The sequence below is a fragment of the Procambarus clarkii genome, chromosome 15 (genome assembly GCF_040958095.1).
Source record: "Procambarus clarkii isolate CNS0578487 chromosome 15, FALCON_Pclarkii_2.0, whole genome shotgun sequence".
Taxonomy (NCBI): Eukaryota; Metazoa; Arthropoda; class Malacostraca; order Decapoda; family Cambaridae; genus Procambarus; species Procambarus clarkii.
This window is the reverse complement of record NC_091164.1, coordinates 41,127,936-41,146,320: the sequence shown is the minus strand read 5'-3', so window position 1 is coordinate 41,146,320 and position 18,385 is coordinate 41,127,936. Positions and strand designations below refer to the sequence as shown.

The 18,385-nt window shown below is 39.1% G+C and overlaps 2 long non-coding RNA genes across 2 annotated transcripts in view; both read left to right on the top strand.

Moving 5' to 3' along the window:
- LOC138364941 (uncharacterized) overlaps window positions 1-18,385 on the top strand; it is a 508,777-nt gene that overhangs the window by 142,422 nt on the left and 347,970 nt on the right. The window lies entirely within an intron of this gene.
- LOC138365139 (uncharacterized) lies at window positions 2,958-6,608 on the top strand. Its single transcript, XR_011228685.1, has 3 exons — window positions 2,958-3,081; window positions 5,131-5,248; window positions 6,339-6,608. It is a non-coding gene; the product is annotated as an uncharacterized lncRNA (long non-coding RNA).

Genomic DNA, 18,385 nt, shown 5'->3' with positions numbered 1-18,385 from the left:
GTCAAGTTCTCTTGAATAATATATATTTTGTCTCTTTCTCTTTTTTCTTTCTATCTTTTTCTTTTTCTCTCTCTTGTTTTCTTTCTTTTTCTCTCTCTTTTTACATGAATATTATACTTGACTGTTTACATTCACTTGTAGATTTTTATTTTTAGTTAATTAGTCCTGAACTTTTGATTTATAGATTTTTATTTTTAGTCATAGAAAAACTATAGTGTTATATGTATACTCGGAAAATTTTACTTGTTTTAGCTTTAAGTAACAATAACTGCTTGTAACGTCAGACTGATCTCAGCATGACATGAATCACAGGCAGCTTGATCACAAAATCTATTGTGTTCACATATTGCATATATAGATTTTTATAGATTTTTAGATTTTTACTTTTATATTCTGTTACAGATATAGTCTATATATTTCAAGCTATTACATATATTTTGTTGTATTACTCAATCTTAAATAAATATAATATTTTAATTCTCTTTTTGTACCCTATTTGTAATTTACACGTACATATATAGGATGTCCATTTCTTTCTCAAATATGTCTTCTTTCTTTCTCTCCTTTTCTATTTCAGATATTTAAAAAATTATTATACCCTGATTTACCCTAAACGTTTTAATGTAGGTAATTAAAAGATTATAAAAAGGTTTTTTTAAATGTTATTTATTTACGTTCTAAGGTCGTATATAAAAATTCTCAAAAAACATTTTTAAAACGTAATTATAAACGTGCTGAAAACAATGAAATGTCGTTTTTAGAACGTTTTAAAAACGTGAAAATGTTTGCTGGGCTGTCGTGTCCTCCAGGAACTCAATCAATGTCCCAAAATAAACACGTCGTCTCCGTGTTCTGTCCTGCGTGGGTCACTGCTCCTCCTCCACGTCTTGTAGGGTTGGAGTCGGTCTCCCGGCCGTCAACTTCTCCTCCCAACTACGGCTGCCAACCTACGTCTCGGCTGCAGTCGTATGGATTCCCAATTAGTGTCTCCTTTCACTGCTTCCCAGTGGATTGGCCCAGCCACTACGTCGTCACTGTGAAGCTATCAGACGTCCAAGACGTCACTGTCTAGTCTTCACTCTTGCACAATACCCGACCCTGGAGCACTTGATGCTCAATATTCTGTCAATTCCCTCTTCGGTCCACACATGGAATGAAGGAAGACCTCCCGGCGTACTGGCAGACTACGGGTGACGCGTAAGATCCACGGGAGTGGCGTATTACTGTCAGATTGACAGGATCAACCTTCACACATCCGTCCACCTTGACGTGTCGTGTCAGACTGATTCCCTCACGGAGGATTGGCCCAGCCACTACGTCATCACTGTGAAGCTATCAGCCCAACCTGTCCTCTTAAAACGAACGTCAACATTTGCCGTTTGACTCTACGGCTGTTTTTGGACGTTATTTTGTGTAAAACTACGTCTATTATCGCTTCCCATGGACTATCTCTTGTTATACAATGAAATACCACACTCTTATTATTCTATAACTCACTGACTATGCTCTGATATTTGTTCTTCAAGTAAAAATATATATATTTTTGCCTTAATTAGGCCATTATCCAGAAAATTCCAGCCTATCGATCTTTATATTTAGGAAAACATCTAATAAATTTGGAAATGAATTTTTCGTTCGCCGACAGTTGCCTGTTACTATTTAACCCTCTATGCTTTAATGTCGCTGGTCATTGTGACTTTCCCAGGATTATATAGGTTTTGTAGTAGCATTTAGTCAGACTACAGTAATTTAACTAATGGGAAACCTCTATAGTTGTCGTAAATTAATAATAATCATTTATCAAATAATAAATTAGCAAACATGTGCAACATTTTATGTTACGACTTTTCGGGTAGGCCGTTCTGTTTGTTTACAACCTCAATGGTTCAAAATACTCAATACTTTTAATATATAAGTGACTAAGTATGCTCTAATATATGGTCCTCAATGAAAATTATCGTTTTTTTTTTTTTTTTGTTAATTTGTCCATAATGAATACGATTCCTTACTGTTGATCTTTATATTAAGAAAAACATCTAAACAAATTGGTATTGTGTTTTCGTTCAGATAAAGTTTCCAGATACTATTTCCTAGTTATCAATTAATGTAGGTGGTTATTTTAATTCGCGGCTACTAGGGGCTTTTCTCCCATTATACAATATAAATGTACTCACTAACTATTCTCTGGTATCTGTTCTTCAAGTAAAATTACCTATTTTTTTGTTTAATTAGTCCATAATTCATAAAATTCCTTCAGGTCGATCTTTATATTTAGAAAAACATCTAATCAATTTGGAATTTTATTTTTTGTTCACCTACAGTTACCAGCTACTATTTTATTGTTATATTTTATGTTGCTGGTCATTACAATTTTCCAAGAATTTAAACAGCTAAACAGCAAATAGCATCTTGTTAGAGTACAGGAATTTACCTATGGAGAACCTCGATAGCTGCCGAAAATTATTAATGAGTATATATGAAATTTAAAATAATGAATTATATACCATTTCTTATGTTACATCTTGGCGGGTAGGCCGTTCTGCGGGTTTACAACCGAATTGTTTAAAATCACACTATTTTAAATGTATGAGTCACTAGTATTCTCTGATATATGTTCTGCAATGAAAATAAAAATTGTTTTGTTGTTAATTACTCCATAAATGTGTAATGTGTTAATTCAGTCTAAATCTTTTTGCAACGTTTTATATGCGATATTACGTAGCTGGAAACTACCTATTATTTAAAAATAATAGTTACAACATTATATTAATATATAATGTTGAAATAAATATCACACAAAGTCTGTATATCTGTTTTTAGATGTCTTATAAATTTTCTTTTAAAATAGTATTAATGATTTTATGAATCTTGAGTAAAAATTATGTTAATTACTATTAATCTAATTGTTATTGTTTAAGTAAAAGAATTGCAAGTATTCGCATAACCACGGGGTCTCTGTTTGTGTATGAATGCACGGATTTGTTTTTGTTATGAGAGGGACGCCTTAGAAAGCATGGTGTAGGCCACCTGTGGCTCGCATCCGATCCCACGATCGTCGTCGCCCCTAAATCAACACAACAGGTATTTAGTATTTACGATTATAATAAGTAATATTTCTTTTATAATAATATTGCAGCAGGTGGTGTAGTGGTAGGACACTCGCCTGGCGTTCCGCGAGCGCTATGTCATAGGTTCGTATCCTGGCCGGGGAGGATTTATTGGGCGCAATTCCTTAACTGTAGCCTCTGTTCAACGCAACAGTAAAATGTGTACTTGGATGAAAAAACGATTCTTCGCGGCGGGGATCGTATTCCAGGGACCTGCCCGAAACGCTCGTACTAGTGGCTGTACAAGAATGTAATAACTCTTGAATGTATCTCAGTTTAGGGGCTAGGCATTTACACTCTTAGGTCAGCAAACTAGCTAGAAGGTTAGACCATTAGACTCCACTGGTCAATCGGGGCCCTGCATGACTCAGCTTATCCTAACCTAGCCCAGCTTAAACCATCTTAGCATAGTTCATTCTAGCTGTGCATAGTGCTTGCACAGCCTTGCTTATCCTAGTTTACCTCTTCCTAGCCTACCGTAGCCAAGCCTATCCCAGTATACCCTTACCTAGTCTTGCCTAGCCCTAACCCTGCCTTGCTTTTAAACATGACCAGTCCTTCCTACCCTAGCCAAGCCCTGACCAGCTTAGCCAAGCCAATCCCTGCCTAGATTTAGCATAAGCCTTGCCTTTTTATTAATATTATAGAGGGTACCACCTCTGGTTGAGTTTGTAGGAACCCTCCACTTATAGGGTTGAGGGTTATATATATATATATATATATATATATATATATATATATATATATATATATATATATATATATATATATATATATATGCTATATATATATATATATATATATATATATATATATATATATATAATATAAATAATGTGTGTGTAAACATGCCACGTGTGTGTAAATCACAAAATTAACACTTGATGAAAATGTGACAGTGTCAGACCACGGAGGAAGAATTGAAACAGGAATTTCCTTAAGTACTTTCATATATTAATACATCTTCAGAAGGAATAATTTTATATATAAATTAAATTAAAAAAAATCATTCCTCCATGGTCTGACACTCATGATATATATATATATATATATATATTATATATATAATATATATATATATATAATATATATAGATACTATATATATCTATATAGATATATATATATATATATATTATAATATAATGTGTGTGTGTGTGTGTGTGTACTCACCTAGTTGTGCTTGCGGTGGTTGAGCTCTGGCTCTTTGTCCCGTATGTATGTATTCATATACTATATATATATATATATATATATATATATTATATATATAATATATATATATATATATATTTAGTATATATATATTTTATATATATCCTGCCTGAAATGCTGCGTGTACTAGTGGCTTTACAAGATAGTCTTATAAAGATAGCATTTTGTGGTTATTCTCTATATCTGGTTCACCTAACAGTAAATAAGTACCTGGGAGTTAGACAGCTGCTATGGGCTGCTTCCTAGGGATGTGTGTGTGTGTTTGTATTCATGTTGAATTTTACAAAGTAGGAAGAGATGTTTGTCAAAAAAAATCAAATATTTTTGAAAGTATAAGTAGATTTGATATTTTTCTTTAATTGTTTATTTCTGCTGTCTCGCCTCCTTTATAAAATGGCATCATTCTTGCTTTTTTAAAGATATCAGGAAAAGTAAGGCACTCCAGAGATTTTGTTTAACTCCTTTCCTAGTGTTGCCTAGCCCAGCCCAGCCTAGACCAAGGCAGGCTGGGCATCCTAGCCTCCACGCAGCTTAGCCCCAACCTACATGTAGCATCCCAGTCCATCCTAAGTGATCATTACCTTACTGGCTGTGTTTTCCTCTTCAGCCCTTGAATTGTAATGTGGTGGAACATAAACAGATACATATCAGGTCTTAGAGAATCTGTACTTCATTACATTTCTTAATAATGTCTCACAAATATTTAAATAATTAAAAAAAATTGTATAATAACTTCATATTATTCTTGCAATTATTTTTGCATTTTTTTTATACAAAATTTACATTTTAAAGATTACCTCTATTTTTAGATTGATGACTTGAAGACCTACAGTGCCATCCACAGCAAATCATGGTCTTAAAATATCTCCTAGCAATGACGAGACCAATTTTCACAGAGATCAAATTTTTGCTAAGCAGTAGTCACAGGTAAATATAAATTATATATAAAATATTATTATATATAATTAACTGCTTCATTGCTCAAAGCACCTTTAGACATTCTGAGAGTTGTGCTACTTTATTAATTAATTAATTAGGCTATATTTTAATGTTTTGTAATGTTTTCATTACTTTTTTTGTTTTGAAATATAAATTGTTGAGTTTTGAAACATTTTGACATTAACTATACCTGAATATTTATAAACCAAAAAATACCAGAACTATGTCCTTGACAATTGCACTAAGAAGTCTTTGCCAAAATCAGGTGCTCAGTGCAGGAGTTAAAAACTTGAAAGTTGTACCACCTCTGGTGCAAGATTAGGGACCCATAGCCTCAGAGAAGAAAATAGAGAGTACTCAGAGAAGGCCTTGAATAATAGGCAGGCTGTTTGTGTGTGTTTCGACGGTAAGCTTGCTGATACCATGTGTGTGTGTATTTGGAGGCTAAGCTTGCTGATACCATGTGTGTGTGTGTGTTTGGAGGCTAAGCTTGCTGATACCATGTGTGTGTGTGTGTTTGGAGGCTAAGCTTGCTGATACCATGTGGTGTGTGTGTGTGTGTTGGAGGCTAAGCTTGCTGATACCATGTGTGTGTGTGTTTGGAGGCTAAGCTTGCTGATACCATGTGTGTGTGTGTGTGTGTTTGGAGGCTAAGCTTGCTGATACCATGTGTGTGTGTTTGGAGGCTAAGCTTGCTGATACCATGTGTGTGTGTGTGTTTGGAGGCTAAGTTTGCTGACACCGTATGTGTACTCACCTATTTATACTCACCTGTTTAAATAATAATAGGGGTGTGTACCACCTCTGGTGCAATTGTAGGGACCCACAGCCTTGAAGAAAATAAAGAGTATTCAGAGAAGACCTTGTGGATTCTCACTGAACACTAATCTTTTCTTCTCCTACCACCCCTCTTATTTTGTTTTATGCTGTATTCTATTATATATCATAAATACATAGCCAAATGGCAATATTTATTATGTCTATACAAAAAGAAGACATCCACTTTATTTTTTTTCTCTCCTTTGTTTCTATGTGGATTTTGTTGTGACTAATGATTCTCCTCCTTTCCCATCAACAGGTCTTCCTCACTGGGCTTGCTCGGCTTTTGTGTTACTGTGAGGGTGCCATCATCGTTTACCCTTCAAGACTGACTCATGCTGGCATTGCATTTGTGGACTTCCATTCACAGTAAACAGTCCTTCTCCATATGGTGATTGTCCAGGGCAAGCAGGGGGTGTGACTGCCATCTTGGAGAAGCAGGGTCTTTTAATATGAAGAATCTTCCGTCTTCTCTACTTACGCCAGCTTGTGCCAGCCTTGCATTCTTGTTACTTCATGGCCCTTGGGCCTTTTTTATTTATTTACATAATAAATTTTTGTATTAATACCCGTGTTTCACAAGAGATCCTTAACATTTTAAGCACCAATTGTATTGACTAATGTACGTCTTGTAACCTTTAAGACATAGACAAGACATAGATAAATGAGTGAATAATACTGAGTGATTAGGTTAGGGCGAGGAACATAGTACAGTGTCTGACTTTGGAAGAATGCCTACTGTTTTAGAAACCTTATTGCCATGATCATAATCGTATGGGTTAAAAAGCATTTGTTGTCACTCCTACACTGTGGCTTGTTGAGCTTAAAACCTTTGCTCCTTGTTCGTGTTACATCTGACCTTTTGAAGAAATTGTATGAATCAATATCCTCCAAATTGTTCAGTATTTTAAAGGTTTCGCTCTATTACTCTCTCATTTGCATATATCTAAGCATATAGATTTAGATTAGATTTTTTATTCAGGTAAAGGTACATACATTGCAGATGAGTTACAAAGGGAAAGACAATGACTAGAGTTCACTAGCTCTATTGGAAGAGAAACGTCTGCAAGACAAGTGTGGGCAAAAATTAAGGTAGCTAAGGGGAGCAGAGCCTGGCCTGCGGCTCACAACGACCCCAGGGTAAGGCTGAAGAACTAATTCACAAGTGGAGTGATGCAGCATCATCCTCCTCCCTCCCTGCAGAAGTAAGCAGGGAACAGCTCCTCCGACATAATGACAGAAGGATTAGGATAAAAAGAGCACAATCTAGTGATGACGAGTATGAGGAACCAATTACAGCCAAGGAAGTAAAGGGGCTATGAAAAGGGTAAAAGTACAGCACCTGGTGAAGATGGCGTCACCTACGACATACTCAATGCACTGTGTGAAGTGTCTGGCAATCCACTACTCCACCTGTTAACAAGTCATTCCTATGTGGAGTGTTGCCCACACAATGGAAACATGCAATAATGGTCCCAATACCGAAACCCAATGACCCTGGCAATTACAGATCTATCAGTCTCATGTAATGCACTTGGAAGATGCTTGAAAGGATCATCCTAAACCGACTATTGCACAAAATAGGCAGGTTAGGGGAGGGGTCAATGGATTTGTTAAAGGACGGAGCACAGCAAACTATAGTTAATTACCTTGCTAATGATACAGCTAAGTACTCCCAATAAACTCGCTCCTCGGGGCAAAATTTTAAAATTTAAAATACAATACCTAAAGCCACTAATACGCATAGCGTTTTGGGCAAATATATACGAAGTAAAACCCAAACAAAGAACTGACTCGTAGGACCATAAAAGATGAGACTAACAATTTTAAGTTGTATGATAAAAGGGCGGCAAACACTCTCAATGAATACCTAACATCAGTGTTCACACTAGAAAGCTTGAATGACATCCCATCACCAACACAAATGTTTGTCGGAGGTAAGGAGAATGAATTAAGAGAAATACCAATTACACGCGACACAATCAGGAAGAGCACTGACAAACTAAAAGACTCAGAAGCCCAAAGTGTAAATGGATTTAAGTCCCAAGTCGTAAAGGAACTGGCAAATTAATTGGGTGGTTGTAGGTAGGAGCTGCCTCGTATGGGCCGGTAGGCCTTCTGCAGTTGCCTTTGTTCTTGTGTTCTTGTGTTCTAATGTTGAGTAGCAACATTTGCAAACTTGCAGATGATACAAAAATAGGTAGGGAAATTAACACGGAAGAAGACTCACTATCACTTCAAGTTGATCTAAATAGGGTTTGAAATGGTCAAAAGATTGATAGATGCAGTTTAATGCTGATAAATGTAAAGTTTTGAGACTAGGTAATGATGATAGTTACAAGATACGAGCTAGATGGTGTTGAGATTGCGAAGTCGGATTGTGAAAGGGATCTGGGAGTTATGATTAGTAAGAATTTAAAACAAAAGGATCAATGCATGAATGCTCGTAATAAGGCAAATAGGACACTGGGATTTATTAATCGAAGTGTTAGTAACAAGACACCTGCAGGTTCTTCAGCTATATCTTGCTCTGGTTAGGCCCCATTTACATTATGCAGTTCAGTTTTGGTCGCCATATTATAGAATGGATATAAATTCACTTGAACGTGTCTAGAGTAGGATGACTAAGTTAATTCCCAAAAATAGAAATCTTTTACATGAAGAAAGATTAACAAAGCTTAAATTGCATTCACTGGAAAAGCGAAGAGTTAGGGGTGATATGATAGAGGTAGTAGGGTAAAGTGTGACTAGAGCGACGCGCACCAGCTGCCAGGTGGCACTCCATGGAGTGTCACCTGACAGGTGGCGCGCGGGTGACTAGTCACACAGGCTTTTGGGGAATTTCCCGGAAGTTTTGGCGCGTTTCGGACGCTCTCACCTGACAGGTGGCGCGCGGGTGTCTAGTCACACAGGCTTTTGGGGGAATTTCCGGAAGTTTTGGCGCGTTTCGGACGCGTGTGAGCGTGTTGTGTTTGGGTATGTGGACAGGAAAGAGGGGAGGTCATGTTGGGCAGCTGACAGGTGGCGCGCGTCGCTCCCGTCCTCAAGTTTTTTTCGGGGAATTTCCCGGAAGTTATGGCGCGTGTCGGAGGTAATTGGAGCGCGTCGCTCCAGTCCTCGGGTGTTATGGTAAGTGGTCAGGAAAGATGAGAGTAAGTGGTAGAGTAAGTGATAGAGTAAGAAAATAGAAGGAAGATGGAGGAAGGAGTAAAAGAGTTGATCGTGAGTTAGTGTGTAGATGAGAGGAGAAGGCAGCACGGCCTGTTATGTTGTTTTGGGATGGGAGCTGGATGGAGTTTCCCCTTCGTCGGGAGAGAGTGCTCTGGGCCATTATGTGGTTAGACAAACCCATTGACTCCCCTACAGGAAGGTCTTAAGTGATGTTTGTAAGAAATGCATGGAAAAGACACGGGACTGCACCTGGCTTTTTCTGTGTTCGGGTCAAGAAAGAGAGAAGTCACTCTCGTTGTGAGACTGCAGCGGGCCATTATGTGGTTAGACAAACCATTAACGTCCCCTACAGGAAGAGCTAAGTGTGTGTGTGTGTGTGTGTGTGAGGATGAGGGCAAAGTCTCCTGCAGGAGGGGAGTGTACCATTACCTAAAGCGTTTTTCAATGTCGCGACGGGGTAAGCGTACTGGTCGCAGGTTGGAGCCTGACTGCTTTTTCCGTGTTCGGGTCAAGAAAGAGAGAAGTCACTCTCGTTGTGAGACTGCAGCGGGCCATTATGTGGTTAGACAAACCATTAACGTCCCCTACAGGAAGAGCTAAGTGTGTGTGTGTGAGGATAAGGGCAAAGTCTCCTGCAGGAGGGGAGTGTACCATTACCTAAAGCGTTTTTCAATGTCGCGACGGGGTAAGCGTACTGGTCGCAGGTTGGAGCCTGACTGGTCATCTTTCCAACTAGTCTGGGTATTTCTCCTACGACACCGGAAGTGGTGGGACACCCATTACCATTGCGTTTCGCCAGGGTCTGCGACTCTCTCTCTATCTGTCTCCCTGTCTCTCTCTCTCTATCTATCTGTCTCAGTCTCTCTGTCTCCATGTCTCTCTCTCTCTCTCTCTCTCTCTCTCTCTCTCTCTCTCTCTCTCTCTCTCTCTCTCTCTCTCTCTCTATCTCTCTCTCTCTCTCTCTCTCTCTCCTCTCTCTCTCTCTCTCTCTCTCTCTCTCTCTCCAGATCATTTAATAGTTGGGGAAAGTAACATCATTTTCCTTTCTCCTGCTGCCGCTGTTCACATATCTTTCTCCATTTCACTTAGACTGACAACGCATCAGAGGATGTTCACCATGTCAATTTTCAAGCCCGCCTTCACTCTCACCCTTACATCCTTGTAAGGTAACACGACCAATATGCTAACTTCGTTCTTTACCCAATATCATTAATGTAACGTGGAGAATATACCAACTTCATTCGTTCTTTGCCCAAATTACATTTTAAGAGTAACGATCTGTCTCTCTGTCTGTCTCTGTCTCTGTCCCTGTCTCGCTCAGTCTCTCTGTCTGTCTCTGTCTCTGTCCCTGTCTCTCTCTCTCTCTCTCTTCTCTCTCTCTCTCTCTCTCTCTCTCTCTCTCTCTCTCTCTCTCTCTCTCTCTCTCTCTCCCTCTTCTCTCTCTCTCTCTCTCTCTCTCTCTCTCTCTCTCTCTCTCTCTCTCTCTCTCTCTCTCTCTCTCTCTCTCTCTCTTCTCTCTCTCTCTCTCTCACTCGCTCTCTCTCACCCTCTCTAAAGTCCACCACACGACCCTTCACTTAGTAAATTCAGTCAAAGTTAGTAGGTTAGCGTTTACTAAAAGAGAGAAACATTTCACATCGTCACGGAGACGCGATCTCTACCTACAAATTGTTCTTGTTAACTGTGATCACAACATCTGCTGGCCAAATAAATATCATTGAAATGTATGCATGTTTACTCAATCTCCATCACCTCTTCGTCCTACATCCATAGCAAGACTCCTGAATGAATGAACCGGCAGCCCCTCTCGCTGCAGTCTCACCTTCGTGATGGTTTGAGGTGTATTGAGATGGAGGATGTAATGGCTCGGCCTTACCCTCTCCCCGTCCACCCCCACTTACCCTTACCCCTACCACCCCCCTCCATGGCCAAACCATCACTGCCCCCATTCCCAGACCGGATGTTCTGTTCTAAGCTTTAGTATCACCATTCTTTGCTCAAATAGTATTTTTTTAAGAATATCCAGTCATAAGCTGGTCTTCAATCTTATTATTATAACAAATCATAATTTGCTGTTCTCTCTCTCTGTCTCTCTGTCTCCCTGTCTCTGTCTCTCTGTCTCTCTCTCGCTCTGTCTCCCTCTCTCTCTCTCTCTCTCTCTCTCTTCTCTCTCTCTCTCTCTCTCTCTCTCTCTCTCTCTCTCTCTCTCTCTCTCTCTCTCTCTCTCTCTCTCTCTCTCTCTCTCTCTCTCTCTCTCTCTCTTCTCTCTCTCTCTCTCTCTCTCTCTCTCTCTCTCTCTCCTCTCTCTCTGTCTCCATGTCTCTCTAACTCTCTCTCTCTCTCTCCTTCGTATTGTTCATTCATTCATAGTTCCTTTCATTAAAACTATTTCAGTTTTACTTATATAAACAAAGCCATCTCCCGCTCTTGTCCCCGGCTTAGTTCATTTGTACAAGATCGTTAGTAATAGATCAATTTTCCGAAATTTAAAGCAGTCATACTTCAAAGTTAGTAAATAATATCAAGTCAGTTACTGAGCTCTAGCTCTCTCGTATATTTGTAAATAACCCAACAATTTCACTGTAATTTCTACCCTCTGTATTTCATAGTAAATACGATGTAAACAATTATAAAACTCTAGCTCCTGTCCTCTGTCCAAGTCCACTCCTATAAATTTATTACTATCAGTCCAATTCTCCTGAGATTTGAACACCAACTACATTTTCAGTCATAGTAAATAAAAACCGGTTCAGTTATCAAGTTTCAACTCTTGCCCCTCAGCTTAGTTCATTTTTTTGTACAAGTTCTTTATTTTCCAACTAAATCACCTTGAGATTTAAGATCGCTTTATTTCTAACGTAGTAAAATTAATCTGGACATTAACCAAGCTCCATTTTCCTCAGTCTTAGATCATCGAACATAATTATATCCGTTCAAGCCCCTCTCCAGCCTAATTAGCCCTCTGTAACACAATGTAACGCAACGTAGCGTAACGCAAATCAACTTTTTGCAGTCCAAAATGTCATTTTGAAACGAAAAGTGCGGGCTAGCCCATCTCCATTACATCTCTTACCATATAAATAATTGATGTCTATCAGTTTTAGCCCTCTGTAACACAATGTACCGTGACGTAACGTAACGCAAATCAACTTTTTGCAGTCCGAAATGACATTTTTAAATAAAAAGTATGACTTAGCCCATCTCCATTACATCTCCTTCCATATGAATATTACGGTCTACCAGTTTTAGCCCTCTGTAACACAATGTAACGTAACGGGAAAATCAACTTTCTCGGATGAGCAAATAACATTATTGAAAATGACATCAATGTTTTGCCTTTACATCCAAACACAAGAAAAATATTACCGCTTTTCTTGAGAAACTTATATGTGGAGATCATATCTCCAGAGTCCACACAATAAGCCACACATCACACATCTTCTGTTTTCAATTCGCAGCTCGCATCTAATTTAATGTTATTTTTTTTGCAGAAACTATGTTTTTGAGATTATGCTCAATGTCGGCAATTACTATTCGTATCATCAAACTCCTTCAGTCAACAAATTCACATTTCATATCGTGTGTGTAGATTAGAGAGAGAAGGCAAACTTAGCGTGCAGCTAGTCAAAACTTATCATAACAGATATGATTTCACAGAGTTTTCAACCTTTGCCAGTTTTTTCAATGTTAGCTCTTCACTCGTGCTAAGTGAGTCAGACAAAAAATGTGACATTTCATTTCATTATTAGCCATGCAATATGCTATTAGCTAGGTAGTCAAAACATATAACAAGCATTATTTCACAGGAATTTTTTCTAGCAAATATGCTTCCTTTAAGCAGTTCAACACATCAAACACCAGCAGTCCGCGAAATTCCCTTTAGTCAATAATCATCCTTTACAGTATTTCTTGACTAAAATAGCACTCCAAAACATAAGTGGTCATTTTTATTCTCACTGACGCACTATAGTCAATAATTTGTTTCGCAGAGTGACAAGTTATGCCTAGTGACGAGATTTCACGGTGAGCATAGTTTAAGAGAGTTCACACTGTATTAATTACGGCCATGGATATCTTATGTTATGTTTATGAAGATCATCACTTCTTATTTTTATCATTTTCTAGCCCCACAGCTTTACAGTCTTCTCTTATTCTTTTTCAAATAAAGTTTGCTTACTGTTTTCCATTGTTATATGATTTACTTCGTCGGAATCTCCAAGGTGGGTTCACCAGTGTAACGAGACAGTACACGAATGTGGAGAACAGGCACACAGGCTTAGATCTCATGTTTCATTGTCATTTCATAACTAAAATCATCCATCAATCAACAGAAAAAGTCATATTCATCATCATTGTTCCTAACTAAAATTATATGTCGTTAAGTAAGAAATATAGTCAAAGACACTCTTCGAGACATCAAGGACTTACTTCTTAACTAAAGTAGCCTTCACTTTGCTAGACTCCATGCCAGAACCTGTGCTCCTGCTGGGTGATTTCAATTGTCGTCATGCCCTTTGGGGTGATGTGCTGACAAACACCCAGGGTCGCCTCCTTGAACCTTTCCTCCTCTCTTCTTCCCTGTCCCTTCTTAATTCTGGTGAGCCCACTCATTTGGAATCTCGGACTTGCTCCCTTTCCTGTCTCGATCTTACTCTGTGCTCGTCATCCCTTTCCTTAGATTTTGGGTGGTGGGTCCTTGATGACTTCCATGGCAGTGACCATTTTCCTATCCTTGTTACTTTTTTCTCTTTTCACCCTCCTCTCTCCTTCCCTAGGTGGCGGTTTGCAGAGGCTGACTGGTGCCTCTTTACTCTCCATGTTACTATTTCCGACCTCTCCATTCTGCCTCTCCCTCATGCCCTCCTTCTTTTTCATGACACTGTCTTTGATGCTGCCCTCCACTCTATTCCTCGCTCTTCCTCTTGGGGAATGTGGAAGTGCGTTCCCTGGTGGAATGTGGACTGCACTCGGGCTGTCCGCTGTAAGCGTGCAGCCTAGAAGAGACATCGCCGCCGGCAGAAAGTTGAGTCTTTTCTTTTGTTTCGAAAGGCAAATGCGGTGGCCCGTAGGACCATCCGTTTGGCTAAACGTGCTTGCTGGATGTCTTATGTCTCCACCGTTATGTCCAAAACTCCTCTACCACTGGTCTGGAAGCGTATTCACAAGATTATGAACTTACCCGCGTAAGTTCGTTCCCGATGTCTCACCGGTCCTTCGCCTCCGTGGTGTTCTTGTGGCGGACCCATTGCAGGTCGTGACCGAACTGGGTTCCCACTTTTCATGTTAGTTCTGGTTCTCATCTTCCCCAATCCTTCCTTCTTCGTAAGCCTATTCTTGAATCTCGTCCTTTAAATTTCTGTACCCATCTTCGCCTTCCCTATAATGATCCCTTCTCTCTCTCTGAGTTTCAGTCTGCCCTAGCCCTCTGTGGTTCTATGGCAGTGGGCTCCGTTGGCATTCATTATGAAATGCTTTGCCATCTCTCTCCGTGCACGTCTCAGTATTTACTGAGTCTGTAAAATCGGGCCTGGAAGTCGTCGTCAGTCCCTGAAGACTGGCTCAATGCTGTTGTCCTCCCTGTTCGGAAACCAGGGTCTCTCGGGTCATCCCCCCAACGACTTCCTCCCTATTGCCATCACGAGTTGTGTCTGCAAGCTCTTTGAACGTATGGTTAACGTTCGTTTGATGTGGTTCTTAGAACACTATCACCATCTCTCCCCTTCTTAATACGGTTTTCACAAGTGCCGCAGCACAACGAATGTCCTGGTGAACGTGGAGGTCTATATTCGTACTGCTTTTGCTGCGAAGACCTCCGTTGTTGCCATCCTTTTTGACTTGGAAAAGACTGACGACACTACCTGGCGGTATCATATTCTGTCTCAACTTCATTCTTTTGGCCTTCGTGGTCATCTCCCTCTCTTCCTCCAGAGTTTCCTCTCTCATTGTTCCTTTCGTGTGCGGCTTGGTACCACTCTCTCTGCTTCTTTTCGGCAGTATGAGGGTGTACCCCAGGGTAGTGTTATGAGCAGTACTCTTTTTCTAGTTGGCCTCAACGGTCTTCTTTCCTTTCTTCCTTCTGTCGTCTTCCCCGCTCTCTATGTTGACGATCTTACCTTTTGTTGTCAGGGTGATGATTTGCCTCTCCTTCAACGGCGGCCTCAACTTGCGATTGATGCCGTGTCGTCTTGGGCCACTGATCATGGCTTCAAGTTCTCTGCGTCTAAGACTTGTGCTATGACTTTTACTCGGAAGCATGTCGTTCTTCGTCCCTCTTTGCCGCTTTATGGTCATCACCTTGTGTACAGGGATTCCGCTAAGCTTTTGGGGTTAATCTTTGACACTCGTTTGTCTTGGTCAGCCCATATCTCTTACCTCTCTTGCTCATTCAAGAGCATTATCTCTTGAATGCTCTAAGGCCCTTAACTTCCTTAAGGTTTTGTCCCATACTTCTTGGGAAGCGGATAGGCGCACGCTCCTCTATTTCCACTCCTCTCTCGTTCTGTCTAAACTCGATTATGGTTGCCCTGCATACTCTTCTGCTTCTCCTTCTACTCTTTGCCGTCTTGATGCTTTGCACCATACTGGGTTGCATCTCAGCTCTGGTGCCTTTCGTTTGACTCCCGCCCTCAGTTTGTATGTTGACACTGGCATCCTCTCTCTCCAGGACCGCCGTGATCGCTACTGTCTTTGCTATCTTGAGCAGTCCTTACAACATCCTTCCTCTCGCTTCTGTAATGCTTTAACTTTTACCCCTCCTGTGGTTCCTGTTATTCTTCATCGCCTCCCTCTTTCTGTCCGGTTATCTCGCTTACAGGATTCTCTTTCTTTTCATATTTCTAATGTTTCTCCTCGTATTATTCCATCCTTGCCTCCGTGGAGAGTTCCTCTAGCAAAGTTTTGTACGTCCTTGACTCGCGTCACTAAAGCTTTTACCCCTCCTATTGTTCTGAAATGCCTTTTCCTTGGGCACTTTTCTTTGCACTCCCACTCTATTTCCGTCTTCACCGATGGGTCTAAGTCTGCGGACGGTGTGGACTACTCTGTTTCTTTTCCTAACCGCACTTATGTTTTGCCTCTCTTCGAAGGCTAGCGTCTTCACAGCAGAACTTTATAAATAATAAATAAATAAATAAATAAATAAATAAATAAATGTTTATTTAGGTAAGGTACATACATACAAGAGATTTTACAAAGACTGATGGATTTATAGATAGAGCTAGTACATACAATGCCTAAAGCCACTAATTACGCAAAGCGTTTTGGGCATGAAAAACATTAATGACTAAATCTTAATACTAATTGAGTATAAAGAATAAAATGTGTTGAGAACAAATAAAAATAGGGATAAAAAAGGGGGGAACATGGCTGAAAAAGCAGCACAAATACAATTAGGTCGACAAACAGCGTTGTTTAAAAAAAACAGACATGGATTGAGAATAGAAGTGTACGGTAGGTTACAGGGTATTTATTAGGTAGTGCTTCGTTTTTATCTTAAACTGGTTGAGAGAGGTACAGCCTTTAACATGATTGGGAAGGTCATTCCACATTCTGGGTCCCTTGATTTGTAGAGCATTTCTAGTTTGATTAAGACGAACTCTTGGAATATCATAAAGGTATTTGTTTCTGGTGTGTTGCTCATGGGTTCTGTTACAACCTTCAATGAAGCTTTTAAGGTCAGGATTGGCATTGCAGTTCAGCGTTTTATTTATATATATATATATATATATATATATATATATATATATATATATATATATATATATATATATATATATATATATATATATATATATATATATATATATATATATATATATATATATATATTTATATATGTATATATATATATATATATATATATATATATATATATATATATATATATATATATATATATATATATATATATATATATATTTTATTTGGTTATGTGAATGTTGTTTAGTTCCTAGGATACTTGAGATTGTTTTCCAAGTGCTTTTCATTTTGCCTTTTGCTTCATTGAATCTATTCACATAATATGCAAGTTTTGCCTTTCTTATGATACTGGTAAGCATTGATGAGTACCTTTTAACTACTTCCTTTGAAACTAGGCCAATCCTAAGTTTCTTTTCATATTCATGTTTCTTGTTGATTAAGTTGAGAATGTCACTTGTGAGCCATGGATTGTTTAATCTTTTGTCAGTTACTTGCTTGGTAAGAAGGGGACAATGAAGTTTGTAGAGGCTTAGAGTTTTGAAGAGGAAGAGGTTAGTTAATGAATTTATATCCTGGGTATTATTGAATTCAGAATCCCAGTTAATATTGTGGAGTGCATTTGTAAGATTGCCTAAAGCTGATTCACTGTGTAGCCTAAATGTAAGTTTCTTGCTTTTTGGTGGTGTTATGTCCATGTTCGGTCTGAGAAAGGTAGGATAGTGGTCAGTTGTTCTGTCATAGATTATACCAGCTACAATGGGAGCTGGTATGTTAGTCCATATGTGGTCCAAGGTAGTGGCTGATGTTTGAGTGACTCGGGTAGGTTTGGTGATTGTGGGGATTAGCATACAGGAGTGCATGCTGTGAAGGAAATAGTCAACTTGAGAGTATTTTTGTTGACCCAGGTCAATATTAAAGTCTCCTCCCAGAATGATGTGGTTTTTGTTGAGATTGTTGTTTATAATAAGATTCCTTAGGTTGTCTGAGAAAGAAGCTATGTTAGTATTGGGAAATCTATAGATGGCTTCAATAGTCAAGGAGGATTTAAGGGATTTAATTGTAAACTGAGCAAAAGTATATTCACAGTAGTCATCTCTGTCACTAATGACACTGTTACAGATAAATGTATCTCGGTAATATATAGCTGTGCCGCCACCTTTTTTATTAGGCCTATAGTTGTGAATGGCTTTATAACCAGCTAAGTTGTAGAGTTGGGTATAGTCTTTACTTAGCCAAGTTTCTGTTAAAATAATGAACGATAAGTTAGTACCTAGTGCTGTGAGTAATGCATTTATATCGTCAAAATGTTTACCAAGTGATCTAACATTTTGGTTGTAAACTGATAAGCAGGTGCTATTTTGGAGTTTGTTTTATGCCTGGTGTGTTGTGTAATACACCTAGTTGTGCTTGCGAGGGTTGAGCTCTGGCTCTTTGGTC